The 17,743-nt window shown below is 46.1% G+C and overlaps 1 protein-coding gene across 3 annotated transcripts in view; it reads left to right on the forward strand.

Annotated features, from left to right (window-relative positions):
• CTBP2 (C-terminal binding protein 2) overlaps positions 1-17,743 on the forward strand; it is a 139,145-nt gene that overhangs the window by 60,136 nt on the left and 61,266 nt on the right. The window lies entirely within an intron of this gene.

The following is a 17,743-nucleotide window of genomic DNA, read 5'->3' on the forward strand; positions in this document are numbered from 1 at the left end:
AATGAAATGAAGGTTGGATGAGAACATTGAGATGGGATTTTCTTCTTTCACCTGCTGGAAATGGTGGAGCAACGCAAGAAATTGCTGCTCATGCTGTTAGATGTAGTGAATGTGTAGATTCCCAGTCAGTTTCTAGTTAGCTATACAGATATGGATTTACTTGTCCCATTAGGCCATACACCTTTGTGTGAGTTCGCAATGCTGCTGGCCAGGCTTTGATTGAAACCACTTCATTTCTTGTTCTCTTCAGTCTGTAAAGCAGGTTTTGACTATGGAAGACTAGTGACCATCCTGTGCTCTGTCATACGTATCTTCCTGGTCCCCAGGAAGGAAAACATTGCTAGCTCAGTCCCCCCTCAGGGAATGATCTGTGGGTTTATCTGATGCAGAGCCAGGGCAGACACTTGCTGGTACATGGCACTCTGAAACTCCTTCAACAGCTACTGTAGCTGGATGTGGTGATGAAGACTGGGCACTCCAGAGGTGGCTTATCCCATCACAGGCTCTGCCCAGCCTGCAAGGCTGAATGGCATGGGTGGTGTCCATCTTTGTATTTCGTTCCCTGTGCTTTGAAATGCTGAAGCTTCCTTATTACTTACTCCCTCTTTCTCTCCCCCTCATTCCCCATGTTCACAGCCTACTCTTGCATGTTAGGGAACTGAGGAAATCATCCATCTCCCAGGTTCCTTGGGTGGCACCGGGAGAAGACCGTGGGTGCAGGTGTTTATGGTCAGGAATCACACATCCCCACATTGCAGTAGGTCCATGTTCACAATGGTATTTTATAAACCCCAGCTCGTGAGCCCATTCTTCCCTGTTAGCACTTAAGATGGTGCCTCTGAGTGTTGGCAGACACAGCACGGGCTCTGCTGCTGGCTGCCCCAAAGCAGTGATTGTATTTGCCTGCTCCTTAGCAACTTCGTGTGCTGGTTCAGCTTACAAAGGACTCGGAAAAAAACCCGCTCTCCATCTGGTTTTCCAGCCCCAGATGCGACCACCCCAAAGAGAGATCTAATTCTTCTGTATTTAAACTTGAAAACTTCTCACCAGTTGGTGGTGAGCGAAATCCTTAGGAGCAATAAGATCCACATGCTGGCCTAATTGCACATGGAGCTAGACTGCTGCTCCTGCTCCAGTGTGTTTGCAGTGCTGCTGTCAAAGGCGTATTGTTAGGCTGGGGGAAAACCCACAAATCTTAATGTGAGTAATAATTTAATGTGGTCCAGTAATTAGCTGTTCATGATAGGGGCCCCTTCGTGTCTGGGGTGGGGAGTTGTGTGGTGTGAGGAGAAGGCAGGCAGGACTCACAGTCTGTAACCAAGGTTTGTGGAAAGGAGCCATATCTTGACCCGCTTTTCAGAGTGGATGTTTTAGTCAGCATTAGACCATAGAATGGTTTGGGTTGGAAGGGACCTTAAAGCTCATCTAATTCCAACCCCTGCCATGGGCAGGATCATCCAAGAGCCTTCTTGGTTTAATGGGTTATTTGTAATTAAGGCAAAAAAAAGGCTGCAGCTTTCCACCTCTGCAGACTGAATCAGGAGGGCAGGGTGTGTGGTAGGGAAGGAGGGGCAGAGCCCAACCTGGGTTGTTATGGAGCAATAGGAAAATGTCACACAGCCTCAATGGAAAGCTGGAGGGTAAAATTTCCTCCCTCCTCTCTTCTGCAGAAGGCATCATGCTGTAGCTCCTTGGTTGTAAACCCTGATGATATAGGGCTTGGGATCAGAGCTTTATCATTTTAAGCTTTTCCCTAAGCATCGGTTGCTTGTCCTGGCTGGCCAATGCTGCGTAAAGAGCCAGCAAGGGAAAGTTTGACACCGTTTTCCTACTCACTTAAAACTTCAGGCTGAGTTTTAACGAGGGGGTTATCAGCCTTAACTAATTCCCTGTGTTTATTCACACTGTCGGTTGTTTTCTGTCCGGGTTTCCTGTGGGATCCCTGCACCGCTCACAGGAAGCACAGCCAGGCCCGCTGCCATCAGCCCCCTCAACCCCGCTGGTGGTGGGCAGCATGGAGGGGATCCTGGCCATCCACAAGGAAAACTAAAAACACATCAAAAGGCACAAGCCCTTGGGACCCACGTTTTGTCAACAAACGAAGCAGGAGCTATTTTAAGCCACTCTGTACCTAGAGCTTCCTGTTTTTCAGAAGAAACCTCTTGTTTTTTTGCTTTTATGTTGACGGATTTATTTTAACGGCTTGTTCCTGAGGCACCAAGGGTTATTATTTTGTTCCCTCCCCTGAAGTGTTGTGAGGTGGTGGCTGGTGAGGAGGGATGGAGCCGACCACCCTCATCCCTCTCCCGAGCATCACACTGGGGGGGTTCTTGTGTGCACCAAGGGACCTCAGAGGTGGGACATCCACCATGGGGCTTTGGGTGGCTGGTGAATGTTGCTAAGTTAAGCCATGTGTGGTTCTCTTTCGAGGAGTGGTGGCCTAACCAATAAGGACAAAGTAAATAGCATTCATTTCCTGCTGACCTTTTAACACCAGCAGATGTTTTCTCTTACAAGTGCCATAGGCCACTTCAGTCCCTGACCTCATCAAGTGGGCTGCTGCTGCCGTTTTCATACTCAGAAGCCTATAAAACTGCATATTTTAACCTGTTTTGCTGAGACCTGCCTGCAGAAGCGGGTCTCCTGCCTTGGTCAGGACCCTTGTGCCTTTAATGCTTCTCTCTTTCTTTCTCTGGATGGACCAACCACTTCCTCTTCATTTTCGTCCTCTGCGGAGGATGGCAGATGTTTCCTCTGATGGACTCTATCAGGCAGCCCAGGGGAAATGAGTTTCCCTTTATAACATTTTCCCTAGCAGTCCTTACACAGGTTAGACTTGCAACCCCGCAGCTGGAGCAGTAAGTGCATCGCCTTCATCCCTGTTTGTGGCAGTGAATCGGAATGAAAGTGGTTTTGGAGTCGCCTCCAAGCTCCAGGAGTAAAAGGCTGGCAATGGTAGAGCTGAGGCTTTCATTGGTCTTGTTTCCCTTCAGCCTTAAGCTGCTGGAGCCACCCTGGCATCTGCTGGTGCCTCGTCTTCTGCTGCCACGTGGGTCCTGCTCCTGCCCAAGGGATCTCAGCTCTATCCCAGGCTGCTCTGCTTGGAGATCACTTGGGTGTTGCTTTCTTGCCATGTGTTCTTCCATACTGCATCTCTGGATCTGCTGCTGCAGATGGTGCTGGGTCTGTGCACGCATTGAAGCAGTTTGGGAAGCAAATGTGGTGGGAATGCACATTAAAGCGTCCTCATTCCTGCTGCCTTTTAATTCACTTTGGACCGAGGGATAGGCAAGTCTGAGCATGACTTGTATGGACAAGAACATCAGAGATGCTTAGTTCATCCAGGAGACAGCTAAAGGAAGTTTCTTTGCTGCCTCACTTGGCCACAGCCTGCTGTCTTCTGCTAGTCCTGCACCGGGGACAATGGGAACACGTTCTGCAGTGAAGTAATGGAGAAGAGGAACTTGGAGTCAGGCTGGTGTGCATGCCATGAGTGCACACCATGAATGTTTGAGACCTTTGCCTGCTGAAGACCCTTTTTGCAGAGCTGGCATTGCAGGAGGGTCTCACTTGATGTCATCAGGCAGGGTGAGGTGTCTCCACGTCTGGGATGAAACTCCCAAACTGTGGTGCTTGTGGGCTGGTTTCTTTGCAGTACTGCACAGAGCAAAGCTTATGTTCCAGTGGGGTTAGTGACATTCGGTTCAGAGAGCCTTTGGTCTTCTTTTGGTTTTAGGTGGGGGACATTGGAGATAGATACACACAAATATCAGTATGATGTTCAGTTGTCGAGTTTTGCCATCCAGAAAGGGATGTATGTTAACTTAAAGTTTGTGGCATTACCTCTGTGGACTTCTTTTTGATACCATGCTGGACATAGGTTAATAGAGATTCCCAGGTTGTCACTTGTTGGATTTTTGGCTTTTCCATGAACAGATATTTTGTTTCCCGTTTGTTCTTTTATTTCTCTCTCTATATATTTAGTGGAGAATGTTCAGAAGTTTTACTCCATGAGATGTGATTTTTTTGTTGTTTTTTTTTTTATCCAAGAGCAGTGGGTCTGTGCAGGACAAATAAGGGATAAAAAGCTCTTTCTGTGACTCAGGTTACCCTTCTTTTCCTGTTCAATTAAAAAGAGAAGTATGCAAAACCTTAAATTCCTGAGTATTACCCAAACATTACCATTTTTATAGTTTCAAGTTTAGAGAAAATGACTCACAGGCATTTTTAATAAAGGATTGCTCAAAATAGAGTGGAGTGTGATTCACATTAACAAACCAAGACACAAGAGAGGCACCAAAAAAGCCTTCATCCTGGTTCTTGCTCTTCCCCATGAGTATATTGTGAAGTGGATGGCTGAGATTTCCCTTCTTCCCATGGTGCCTGGCAGTAGAGTAGCAGTGATGGGTGTTGCTGAGGGGTCACACCTCTGCTTTTGGGGCAGCTGAGGTGGGTGGGAGGGGAATACAGTGCGAACAGCCCCTGCTTTGGTAGTGCATGTCCTCTGTCAGCCCTCATTCAGTCCATCCTCCCAAGCAGGTTGGTTGTGCAAAGTGATTGCATCCCAAATATCCCTGTCTGAGGAGCAGGAATCCTACCCATCTTGCGTGTTGTTTTTTATTGGTTGGTGTAATTAGGCAATGTCTAATTGTTGTAGGCAACCATGAAGGTCAAACCTTTGAGCCTGAAGTGGAAGGAAGCCTGAGGTTACTGTACCTTTTGCAAACGCTCCTGGAATTTGCTCACCTGCACTCAAACCTGAGCGTGTGTCCAACACCTCACTGGGATATTCTGAATTTTAAGGTCAATGTGGCAAGGGAGATGTCCTGTGAAGACAGGCCGAGAGCTGGGCTGGGTCAGCCTGGAGAAGAGAAGGCTCCTGAAGGGGAGACCTGAGAGCAGCTCCAGTGCCTGAAGGGGCTGCAGGAAACCTGGAGAGGGGCTTGGGACAAGGGATGTAGGGACAGGCCAAGGGGAATGGCTTTAACCTGCCAGAGGGGAGACTGAGATGAGCTCTTAGGCAGAAGCTCTTCCCTGTGAAGGTGCTGAGGCTCTGGCACAGGGTGCCCAGAGAAGCTGTGGCTGCCCCATCCCTGGCAGTGTACAAAGCCAGGTTGGACACAGGGGCTTGGAGCAAGCTGCTCTAGTGGAAGGTGTCCCTGCCCATGGCAGGGGTTGGAACTGGATGAGCTTTTAGGTCCCTTCCAACACAAATCATTCCATGATTCTATGTTGCATCTATAGCAGTGTTGCTGTTATTGGGGACTTGGAGCAAGGAGCCAGGCTCTTTAGCTCTACCTGAAAGCAAAGGAGCATTCACAAAGCACAGTTGTAACACAACCCTTGTGAGAAGAATTGTTTAACAAATAGCCACATAATCTAGTTTGCCTTTTCCACGCTGTTTTGGTTTGCCTGGGCTGGCAGTCAGCCTTTCCCAGGTCTAACCTTGCACACAGGATTTTATCTTGTGGGTCTGCAGGGACGGCTGCTGATTGTGGAAAACATCACTGACTTACCAAGTGGATTATTGGGCAAAATCAATTTTACTTGGTACATTAATAACCTGAAAAGCAACATGATAGCATCTGCTTTGCTTCCACACCAGCAAGGAGGAAGTGCCCCAACGTGTTGGAGACCCTGTACAAGTCTGAGAGGCAGGCGAGTGTTTTGGGCCGCATTCATCACCAGCTAATTCTGATGGCATCGTTTTGGCTGACTGAACAGGACCTGCAGAAATGCCTTAGGTAGAAGTGCTGATATGTGTTTTGTGCCTGTCTTTACTTAAGCATTAGACACTCCTCATGAACAATGAGAGCAGACCTTCCCCGTGCTCCTTGCGGCTTCTTTGGTTGATATATGGCATTTCCCCTCCGTTCTGTCAAAGTGTCCTCTGTCGCAGAGATAATGCAATTCCTATGCAGTGCCGTGCAAATACTCTTCTGTATTTGTATCTCTTTTCTATTTAATTATACTGTATAAATGTCCTCGGTAAATTTGATAAGTTGGGTGAAGGATATTGATTTTCGAGTCTCTCTTGTGCAGGGCTCCTTGTACTCGTGGGAGCTGTTTACCAGGCCTATTTCCCAAGGAGACTTTGAAGGTTCAGCATTTAAGTAGCTACAGGATAACAAAGGAATTTCTTTCTCTACGCTCCTGATTAGGCTGGTGATTGCAGGGCCATAGAGAAAACAGTAGTGCTGGGGCGGGGGGGGGGGGCTTTAAAGCCTTAGACTAATGTCATCTGCAAAAGCAGGTGGGAAGGGAAATTGAGAAGGAGAATAGACCTGATGCTGTCATTCCTACAAATAAAACCTGCTATCAGCTTTGGGAAAACTGGGAGAGGGGTGCACCCAGGCTTGGATGAAGTCCCTGGGGGCAGCATGGGGCGACCCTGGGCTTGCAGGCAGGTACCTCACCCCTCCATCACCCCATAGCTGATGGCAGAGCAGGAGGATCAGAAAGGAGGAGACGGAATTTGCAGGGTTAAAACGGGAGGACCGAGGGTCTATTTTTAACCACAGTTTTGAATGCGAAGTGTCACCAGTGTTAAAAAAAGCTCCTGGTAAATGAGGCGGGGGGGAGATGCACGCAGGAGTGCAAAGCCAGCTGCAGCTTTTGAACTGTGCACTGGTTGTGGTGAGGAGCCTGCGCACACTTGGTTTGTGTTTGTTAATGCTTTAATTTTCCTTTACTCAGTCTGAGGTCTTCCTACACAGGCAACTTGCTTTAAACCGTGCTTAACTCTCAGCCTCTTAGGATTACTTTTGTTCTTCAAGAGGAAAAGAAGAGAGAAATGTAGATATTGGTGCACTTTGTTTTACATTCTTTTGGAACATAAAATGTTTTCCTTTCCTTTTTTTTCGTGCTCAAAATTGGACACTGATTTGTTTTTTTTGCTGGCTAATTTCCATGTATTTCTCACGCAGGGTTTTAGCCTTGATCTCTAACGCAGGCCTGTGGCTGTTCTTGCTAAAAGTTTGGTCCTGCTGAGGCTTCCATTATAAATCCTTATTTTCTGTAGCAAATTTGCTTCCTGCAAGTTTCACCTCTCAGAGCCGGTGGGTTTGGGTGGTAGAGGGGGAGCATCCCCGCACCTCTTGTCCATCCACCCTCAGCTCCCCAGGATTTGGGAATCTGGGAGTTCCATGTGCTTGCCTGCTCGCTGTGTTAAGGCAGGAGGCTGGAGCCATTGTGGTCTATCATGTCAGTGATCCATGGGCTAATGCGTCCCCAAGTAGTGTCTCTTTCTGTCTATTGTGTCACTGATGTGTGCATTAAAGGGACCCCAAATAGGTGTTGCTGCAATAAACCATAACAGCTCTATAGGAGCCGTCACAGTTCATTGCATCAATAATCCGTGTATTAAGGCATCCCAAGCAGGCCTCAGCACACAATGCACTGTTATGGCTCCAGTTGAGCCTGTATAAATTTAGGTCAATAACCTGAGTGTTGTTAGATTGCAAAATAGCCTTGTTACAGCACACTGGCAGGGCTTATAAGGTGCGTAGATTGTGCAAACCTGTGGTGGGTGCAGAGGATATTCTGATTTGCCACTAAAGGTTAGTGGTGAGAGAATTATTTCATCTTATTTATTACTGTTATCTAAACTTCCCTTTGCTCACTTGGCTCCCTCCTTCCCTTTCCTTTCACTCCTCTGGAAATTAAACTGTGTGAGCAATGCTGCAAGAGCAGCAAAGGTGAGATGCGAGGGAGAGACAGGAATGGAGGGATGGGAAAAGGCAGTGTTTCGCAGCTGAGCCATCCCAGTGCTGCCCTGCATCCCAACGACCTCTTTCCCATGGGATATCATGGAAACACTCACACATTTCCATCCTGACTGTGCTTGTGCTCGACCCCATGGAGCTCCGTATTGTCTGGAGCATGGGTTTTGCAAGTGGGGAACCCAAAGGGCAGGAGGGTCCCTTGTGGCTCACCAGACTCATTCTCCAAAAGCTGTCTTCCATCCTCATCCCTGTTTCTTGATCCAAGCTCTCTTTCATCCACGATGCCTCAAGTCTGGGCTCTTCTCTCCACCATTCTTAGCATTCTGCTCCTTCCTTCATCCCTCATCTCCCCCAGTCGGGGCCCTTCTGCAGGTAGGTGATGGGGAGAGGAATGCCTCCAGCACAGGATGGAGAGGCCGGTTCGCATCGTGGGTGTACGCCTGAATGGAGCCGTAGCCTTGAACTCTTGAACTCCTTTCTTTTCCCTTTTTTTTTTCTTTAGAGTAGAGCTGCTATGAGCTGAAAACAAACAGGACTCACTCCGGTGGAAGGAGATTGTGCAGTGGGAACAGAGCTCAGACCACAAGAAACAGGGTTTTCCACATTTCTATTCTGAGAGTTTCCAGTTGAGATTTCGCCAGCAGTTGGGCAGCTAAAGATGAATTAGCTGAGCTGTGAAAGGTATTACATGTGTTTCCCCCTTCGGAGACTTGTTAGAACATCTTTTCTTCAATGGTAGTAATAAGTGTTACAAATAAAATGCACTTTTCCCCTTTGAATATTCCTTTACACAGGGCATCATCTACATAAAGAAAAAGAAAAAGCATGTTAAGCAACATGAATAGCTTCAGGCTATTTTACTTCATGTTGCTAAATAAGTCAATGCAGATGAGGACTTTTTATGTAAGAGTGCCTTGTAAATGTAAGCACTAACAGAAGGACAAGCTACAACTCCAAAAATTTACTAGAAGTGTTGCTCCTCTCCACTCTTCCCAGTCCAGGCAGAGCTCCCAGGACAGGCTCTTTGAGGTCCGATGGAGAAAGAGCTTCAGGTATCTGTGATATAATGCGTTCAAGGCCAGGTTGGATGGGTCTTGGAGAAACCTGCTCTAGTGAAAGGTGTCCCTGACCATTGCAGGGGTTGGAACTGGATGAGCTTTAAGGTCCCTTCCAACACAAATCAGTCTGGGATTCAATGACTTGCAGGGGTCTCAAAGAAAATGTGGTCTTTGTTTTAGTGTTGGTCTTTTCAGCTCGGGCACCTGAAGGAAAGCATTTGTATCCGGGGTCATTTTGGTAGGCTTTGTATAGTTGTGCTTGCTGTTTTGAACTTTCTGTTAAGGAGGAATTCAGGACTAACGTGTGAGTATTATGGAAGCATATACTACGTCCTGATGCTTAATCAAATCCTGCAAGGCAGATCTGTAACACACAGCCACCTCCTCTGCCAGCCCCACATTTGCAGCCAGAGACTGGTGAGGGCAGCGGGCTTGATACATTGGTGGCACAGTGTCATGGGGATGGAGAAACTCCAGGCTTGACAGGGGGAGCATGGAGCGAGTGGCAGGAGCGGGATATGGAGTTTGGGAGGATGTGGCTCTTGGCCACGTGAAGATTTTGGTATGCTGCTTGTACTCAGGAAGTTTGGGCACCCTGATTACAAACATGCGTATATTTGGAGATGTACAGCAAGATATCTGTCTCTTTCCTCATTTGATTTGTATTTAGATGGAGAGAGGAAAACCACCAAAGCAGGGAAGTGGGTGGCTTTGTGTGGTTTCCTAGCCAGCAGAAGCTGAAAACGGTTTAAAGTTCACATGTAGCAGTATAGTAGTAACTAGAAGGAGACATCTGAAGGTAAGTGACCATGTCCTACCTCTTGGCAGTGAGGATGCTGGATTTGCCTTTGTTCAGCTCCAGAGATGGATGAGCTCTCTGCTCTGCTCTGGAGATGGGTGGTGGTGCCATGGCATAATTTCCCAGTTATTCATTTTCTAAACTTGAAGCATGAACTGCTGGTTTTGAGAGTGAAAAGGATGAACTTTGCTGTGTTGGAGTTAACGGGGGGAAGAGAACAGAACAAAACCAAACATTGGAAGCCGCAGTAGCTGTGCACCGATGTGTTTAGTTAACCAGGCTTTTTTGTCATAGCTATTTCATCTTGTTTTCCTCTTGTCCTTGCTCTTGCTTGCTCATCTCTATACAGCATATGGAAAGGTTGAAAAGTGGCAATTACTAAATGAGGATAGACAGAAACTGTTCTCCAGCAGCTCCAGATGGGAGTTTGCAATGCTGCTCACGAGCTGCGTGCCAGCGCTTCACTCGGCAGTGTAAAATGCCCTCTAATGGCCAAGTATCTGCATAACTCATCTGATAAAACAGCAAATAGTCATTTCTTCTTGGGGTTTCTAATTTGCCCATGATGATTTTGGTCCAGGAGCAACTAAAAGCTTGAGTAGAGGAGAGCTTTTGCTTATCCAGATGCTCAAACAGCAAAGCTTCACCTCTCTCCAGCATTAAACTTTGCAATTAGTGAAATAAATAATGAGTAATTTAAGGAACTCTGGTAACACACAGAATGTTATTTTTCAGCATGGTAGGGACCTTTGGAAGCTCTAAGTTTATTTATGGATTGTTTCCTCTTGCTTTACTTGAAAAGTTAAGGGTGGTTTCCCAGCCAGTTCTGTGCTATAGCAGTATCAGTGTGTGTGTTATCAGCCTCAGATACTTAGAAAAACAAGATAAGAGAGGCTGAAGGAGGCCCAGGCTTAATTAGCAGATGGATTAGGTGCTCTCAAAGCTAAGTGGATAATTTGGGTTCAGCTCCTGCTTATTGTTTTGCCCACCACCAGGCCCCTGAGGGCTGTCAGTGGAGGGTAAGAGCAGAGCATCGACCTGCTCCGCTTTTGATGCCAGAAAGAGAGATGAGGGTTGTTTTCTTTAAAGCAATTTCCTTGCTGTCTGTTTTGGTTGCTTGTTTGTATTTTAGCTTTAAGAATGAAAGGAGTGCCAGTTGTGGTATTTCCTAGTTGTACTTGAAAACTCAGAGTGGATCTGCATATGGTTGTTACTACTTGGCAAGGGAGAATGCCTGGATCTTCTTTGCTCAAAGTCAAAAACTCATCACTAATGGTAGAAAATAAAATTAAGGGGGAAAAGAAAGTTGGGAAATAAAATAGGTATCTCACTCCCTTCTGTTTTGCACCACTGCTATTGGGGCAACTTGAATATTGTTTTTTCAGTATCATATTATCGTGGAATGGTTTGGGTTGGAAAAGATAGTAAAGCTCATCCAGTTCCAATCCACTTCTACAGGCAGGGACACCTTCCACTAGAGCAGCTTGCTCCAAGCCCCTTCCAACGTGGCCTTGAACACTGCCGGTGATGGGGCAGCCACAGCTTCTCTGGGCACCCTGTGCCAGCGCCTCAGCACCCTCACAGGGGAGAACTTCTCCTTCACTGGTAGGTCTTCCCAACATCTTTCTGGCTACAGAGAACCCAATCTGGAGCACAGTTTGTCACCTGAAATATGACTCTTAAAGAAACTTTAAAAAAAAAAATCCAATTCCAAATAAAAATGTCTGTCATGATTTATGCATCATTAAGATGGAGAGGAAGGAAAATGCTGCAAAAACATGTCTTTCTTTCCTTTGAAGGGCATATATAAATGTGCAATATTTCTTTTACTGAGTCAACAAGTATCTTTGATGGTGTAAAACTGATGAGGGGTACTCACTGTGACATTCAAGGGCTGAAAGGAATGCAGGATCAAGCCCTTTATGTTGTCTTTGAAGCCTTACTATTTTAACACAGTCTGTATCTTGTTGCATAATGTTTTAAGATGTGGTCTGCATCGTTCTGTAGCGTGTTTAATTTAGCAGCAGATGTGCAGGCTCATATGCCGTTATGGTACATTTTGTTCACTCATATAATAGCAAGTTCTTCAGAATTGTTGCCACTTCTTCAGCACAAGACTCCTACAGCATGTTATTCTGCTTTTCTGTACGGCAAAGAGCAGAAGAGCTCCTTATTTGCCATCAGCAGGTGCTAACGTGGGAGTGCCAGCTCTCCGTGAAGCACGTTTAACCTGCTCTGTTACTGCTTTCCCTGCCAGCAAGTGCACTTTCCCCAGCAGCTTTTGGAGGAAGGCACCAGGTAGGAAGTGGAAGGGCAAGATTTTGGTGTTGGGTTTTGCAGCAGGGAGAAAGCAAATCAAAAAAGACAAAGGCCAGGTTGGACACAGGGGCTTGGAGCAAGTTGCTCTAGGGGAAGGTGTCCCTGCCTGTGGCAGGGTTGGAACTGGATGAGCTTTAAGGTCCTTTCCAACACAAACCAGTCTGGGATTCTATGAAATAGTGTTTATTTTCACCCATGGCATCATCCAGGCATTCCCACAGAGAGGTCTTAATGCAAAACATCTCTGAACACTCTGCGGCAGCAAAATCATGCTAATAATGAGTAAAAACATGAAGCCCAATTGAGAAAGGTTTTGTAGCAAAAGTTCTGCCTTCGTTGTTCTGTGGGTGGTGAGGGTCCGTGGGGGGTACAGGCTGCTGGTAGACTGTCATGGTTTAACCCCAGATGGCAACTCCTGCTCCCTGCAGCCCCTTATTCATAATCCCTCCAGTGGGATGGGGGAGAGAATTGGAAGGGAAAAGTGAGAAAACTCATGGGTTGAGATAAAGGCAGTTTAACAGGTAAAGGAAAAGCCACACACACAAGAAGAACAAACAAGGAATCCATTCACCACTTCCCGTGGTCAGACAGGTGTCGGGCAGCAGGGCTCTGTTATAGGTAACAGTGACTTGGGAAGACAAACACCATCACTCTCAATTGTACCCTCTTCTTCCCCAGCTTTATATGCTGATAATGACTCCATACTGTATTGGATATCCCTTGGGTCAGCTGTCCTGGCTGTGTCCCAGCTCGTCATGCACACCACTCACTCTGGGATGGGGTGAGGAGCAGAAAAGACCTTGGCTCTGTGCAAGCACTGCTCAGTGATAACAAAACTCCCCTATGTGATCAATGCTGTTTCCAGCACATATCCAAACCACAGCCCCATACCAGCTACTATGAAGAAAATTAACTGTACCCCAGCCAAACCCAGCTCAGAGCCTGGCCCCAAGGTGGTTCTCCCAGAAATTGGAAAAAAGCCTTTTGGTTATTTTTCCCCTAGCATCCTATTTCCCATGCAGTGGCTGATGGTGTTTAATGGAGCGGGAGAAGTCCAAACCCTGGCCACACAGCTGTGTGATTCCTCTTCCCAAGTGTGAGGGTTTGCATCCCTCAGGCCTTAAAAAAAAAACAAACCCAACCTATTTTATATTTGGACTAATGAAAATCTATGTTGGTTCTCACTACCCCTATAAATGTTTAATCCATTTTTGGTTCCTGCTGTGCTATTGGCCTTAATGGTGTCTTGACAGTATGAGTTGTTTTATTGTGCTTTAAAAGAAATCACCCAAAAGAAGGATCTCACTAAGGATCCTGTTGTCTGCCCCTTCCCTTCCTTTCCATGTGCTTCCCTCCTCCCCTGCAATAGTGCCAGTGTTTTAGAGAAAGGAGAAGGTGAACAGGGCTGAGAAGTGGCATCGCACTTGTAGATGTGCTGTTGGCCCAGGGAGGAAGGATGACAGAGTGTTCACTGTGTTCCTCCTGCATTGTACCATCTCCTTTGTCCACTTCCCTCCCATGTCATTATCTCCATGTGCTTCCTTCCTTCTTTTTCCCTGCATTGCCTTTCTAATATGGAACTCCACTTCCCAGCCCCTCTTGTCCTCCCCACCAGCTGCCAACATCTGAAGCGATCAGCAGTGGAAATGGCCAGAACAGTTAATACCCGGTGATACTATTGCAAGGCTGAAACAGCTCTGAGGACTGTTCTTGCATTGAAATCTCAGTTCAAGTGCACTGAGCTTTGGAAAACTGGAACCTTAATGCAAAGGGGGATGGAGGAGAGCAACCCTTGACATCGGTGGCTGCTACCTTCACAATTACTTGGGCATCCTGGTCTGCTGGTGTCCTGCAGTAACCATGAGTGCAAAACCTTCACCAGGAATATCTCCATTCCTGGGAGCCTAAGAAATATCTGATAGCACCATCAAAATTTTCAGGCTGGATTTTCCCGTGCTTAAGGAGTTATACATGTGGAAACCCAGTTTAGATGTGAGGAAGGACAGAGATTTTCCTTTGCTCTTTGGAAACGGGAGCTTTTGCAGTGTGTGCATCCCCGATTTTTCTGTAGTAGGGATTGTAGATGACATATTTCATAGACAGTGGAAAATGTAGTTGGAAATCAAGAACAACAGGTTTGTGACTCCATTATGGGCCTTGGAGTGTGTGGATTGTTCAGAAAGATGCTGGTATTTGAAGTTAGAGAAGAGTCCCACTTAACCTGTGACCATGTATGCCCTGGCAGAAGTGGTGCCTTCGTGCCACTTGTTCATTCACACCTAGGAAGGCAGCAGGTGTGGCTTTAGTAAGTCCTAGCTGTTGAGCTGTGTTTTGGGCAGGACTCTCAGGTGAGGTTTTATGATGCTTTACCAAAGCCTGCGGTGCTGCAGTGGGGCTGTGCGCTTGCATCAGCATCTGCTTGTCACAAAATGAGTTTTAAGGAACAGCATTCCACTTTCCTGGGACTGTGCAGAGAGAGGGAATGTGTGAGACACGGTTTTGTCTGGAGCAAGGGGAATGGGGGCTCTGAGTCACCTGCTGGGTGCCACTGTGGTTTGATGACAACATATGTGATGGATGCTCAAAAATAGATGTTGCCCATGCCTAAAGGGGGTACAGGAAACCTGGAGAGGGGCTTGGGACAAGGGCCTGTAGGGGCAGGCCAAGGGGAATGGCTTTAACCTGCCCGAGGGGAGACTGAGATGAGCTCTTAGGCAGAAGCTCTTCCCTGGGAGGGTGCCGAGGCGCTGGCACAGGGTGCCCAGAGAAGCTGTGGCTGCCCCATCCCTGGCAGTGTTCAAGGCCAGGTTGGACACAGGGGCTTGGAGCAAGCTGCTCTAGTGGAAGGTGTCCGTGCCTGTGGCAGGGGTTGGAACTGGGTGAGCTTTAAGGTCCCTTCCAACCCAAACCATTGTATGTTTGTGCTCCTGTGCTACCTACCTAGGCAGTGAAAAGATGATAGAACAGTGCTAATTGAGAGAAAGCTCAGCAAACACATTCTTTGCCAAGTCCCCTTTGTCTTACTTTTAGCTAACAGTGCCTCCTATTTTGGAAAATCACCTTTTCTTTCTACACATTTTCCATTGAAAGCTGGAAAAATAAGCCCTAATGCAGCCTCCTCTGCTCTCATTTTCTGGCTCATAGATTGTGGTACTTAACGAGCAGTATTAAGCTTTTTAAATGCATTATGTCAGGATTGGGTATTTTTTTTTTTTCCCCTAAAACATCATATTTAAGTACATTCCTCCTCTTAAATAAATAAATAACTGCTGGGCTATCATCGTGTCCAAGGGTTTTCAAGGAAATTTACATTTTGAAAGACACTGTTGGAGGCTAACACGGCCATGCAATTACTGTATGTAAATCACTTCACTTGTTTCCTAATCTTGCTGAAGATGAAGTAGTTTTTGTGCATGCGTCTGCCTCCCTCAAATTTTCTTACACAATGAGCTTTCCTCTTCTTTTAATTGCTGACCATGAGTTTTGTTCTGCTGAGCCTGATTGTATTTATTTTATTGCAAGGGGACATTTAGCCTTTGAGATGGGGTTGGATGTAGAAACCATTGAGGATGGATTGAAGTTGGATGTGCATCTAATTGCATCCTCCATCCCATGAATGGAAGAACTGGTTTCTTAATTGCAGCTTCATACAGGCTGTGGAATAGCTGCTTGTTCCTGTGCCCCTCATATCTGCTTTTCTACATTTTATCTATCCCTGCCAAATCCTGCTTGGAAGCTCCTGCCATGTGTTTAATAAGTCTTCCAAACTGGGCTTTTACTGCTGGTTGATACCATCATGGGTACCTGTCAGAACAAGATGGAATAGTTAACATCGTTAGGAAGGAGCTCAGTTACAGGCATTTGGTTAAGCTATGCAGGATTCTGCTAATATGAGCAATAATTTCTCTGATTATTATTAGTTTCTTTTGTGCAAAGTTTTCCTCCAGGGAATAATGCAGGGAATTGAGATGACAAGAGGGAAAAGAACATAATGGAAGCATTTGTCCATCAGAAGATGCACTCTGTCAAAATCAAATACAGTTTGGATATTGATTTTTTTTGTTTGGGGGAAAACAGGAAAAGGAGTTGCAGCCCCAACCTAATGAGCCATTTGAGCATTTCCAGTACGAAATACTAACTTCTTCTCCCCTGCCATGACTTTTTTATAACCTGGTATTTCTCCCTGAAATAGAGGTAAAAAATCATGTGTATACCTTTAAATATTCATTGTGGAAATGCTATTCCCCGCTCTGGCTTTAGCTACACTAACAGTTTGATCCTTGTCGTAAGAAATATTTTGACTGTAACAAGCTCCTGCCTCTGGAATTGAAGTTTTCAGCTTCTTTTAGAGCGTTGCATTAATTATTAATGTGAGTGGGAATCGTGCTCTTTAGCATCCCTATGCTTAAAAAGAAATCAATTAATTATTGCTATAAATCTCAGAGATTACGCTGCAGTCGCGCTGCTGGGAAATTGGCCATTAACTACCAGGAAATCACCCATCTTCCTTTAGTCAGAACTCAGTTGTACCAACACAACCCTTTTCCTTTTCGAAATTAACTATCAATGTGATGCATAATTGATAACCATTTATAATAATAACAATAATACCCATGAAATTGTCATCTCGGTATGCAGCGGCTTTGTTAGAGCCTTTACCCCTGGCGTGCTCAGCCTGGGCTGTCGCGTTTGTTAACTGTGTTTGCTGGGAAGTTATTGCTTTTGCTGGTGTGATTTTTAGGAGAGCTGGGCGCTGTTGCAGAGGAATAAAACACAAGGTAGAAATGCCTGACTGGACTGTGTGAAGCTGAAGAAGCTGAAGTGTTTCCAGAGGATGGGTTAAGCGTTGCTATTGCAGCTCTACATAAGGGGAAGCAAAAGCTGAGGTTACAGTCATTGCCCAGGGTCAGCTTTTGGGCATCAATCTGTTTTTTCCTGGTTTTCAGCATCTTCTTCTTGTGTTTTCTATATTTTATGTGAACCTTTGCTTGCAAATAAGGCAGTGTGAAAATTCACCCACTGCAGAGGAGCTCTTTGGGGGCCAGTTTGAACAAGTGGTACCAACTTTGTGGTTATTGCTGGCTTTCCAGAGCCTATTTGGTTTTTTAACCCTTTCTAGTACTTTGTAGGCAGAGTGTTTGAGTGTATCGCACACTCAACCTATGTAGGCAGAGTCTATTGCACAGCACAGTACAGGTGGCCACGCAGGAGAGGGTTTCTTGCTGTGCTTGTGCTTGTGTCTGTCTTCTTCTTTCTCTTCCCTTTTGCCACTAAAATCGTGGTGGCGTTTTGCTTTGTACCTAGAAATCACAGCTTTCCACTAATTCTGCTCTTTTTTATTGCCTTTAAGTGGGCTTAAAAGGTGGTAGATGGCTGGGGGAGGGCATGTGTCTCTTAAGCAGGAGGCAACCCTGGAAGGTTTGCAGTTCTTATCAGGGTCATCTGTCTTCACCTTTAAAATATGAAAGAGGATATTGAATCGCTGGTAATACAACTCGGTAAAAAAAACAACGTGTGTAGTATTGAATGGCTTGAATTCCACTGTCAGCATGAGGTCTTCTCTTGCATGTCTTGATTCATGAATGCTGTTGTGGAACTTGCTTTGAAAGACTCCTAGCTGTTGGGTAAAAGTGCCACCATGGCACATCCAGGGTCTGCAGCTTGAGCTCAGGTCTGTCATTCAGGGATTAAACAAACCTTTGGCTCTCTGTAGGAATAAAAGACCTGAGAGGATCCATTTAGGGTCTTCCTCCGTGTCACCAACATGCAGAGAAGCCTGCAGCTCTTGTCCCTTTGTAGGGCATTTGTTGTAAGTCAGCCACACATACTGCTTTATGGATCAC

The sequence above is a fragment of the Pezoporus wallicus genome, unplaced genomic scaffold, assembly GCF_028554395.1.
Source record: "Pezoporus wallicus isolate ANWC-B61680 ecotype Strahan unplaced genomic scaffold, APGP_CSIRO_Pwel_v1 contig_8188, whole genome shotgun sequence".
Classification (NCBI taxonomy): domain Eukaryota; kingdom Metazoa; phylum Chordata; class Aves; order Psittaciformes; family Psittacidae; genus Pezoporus; species Pezoporus wallicus.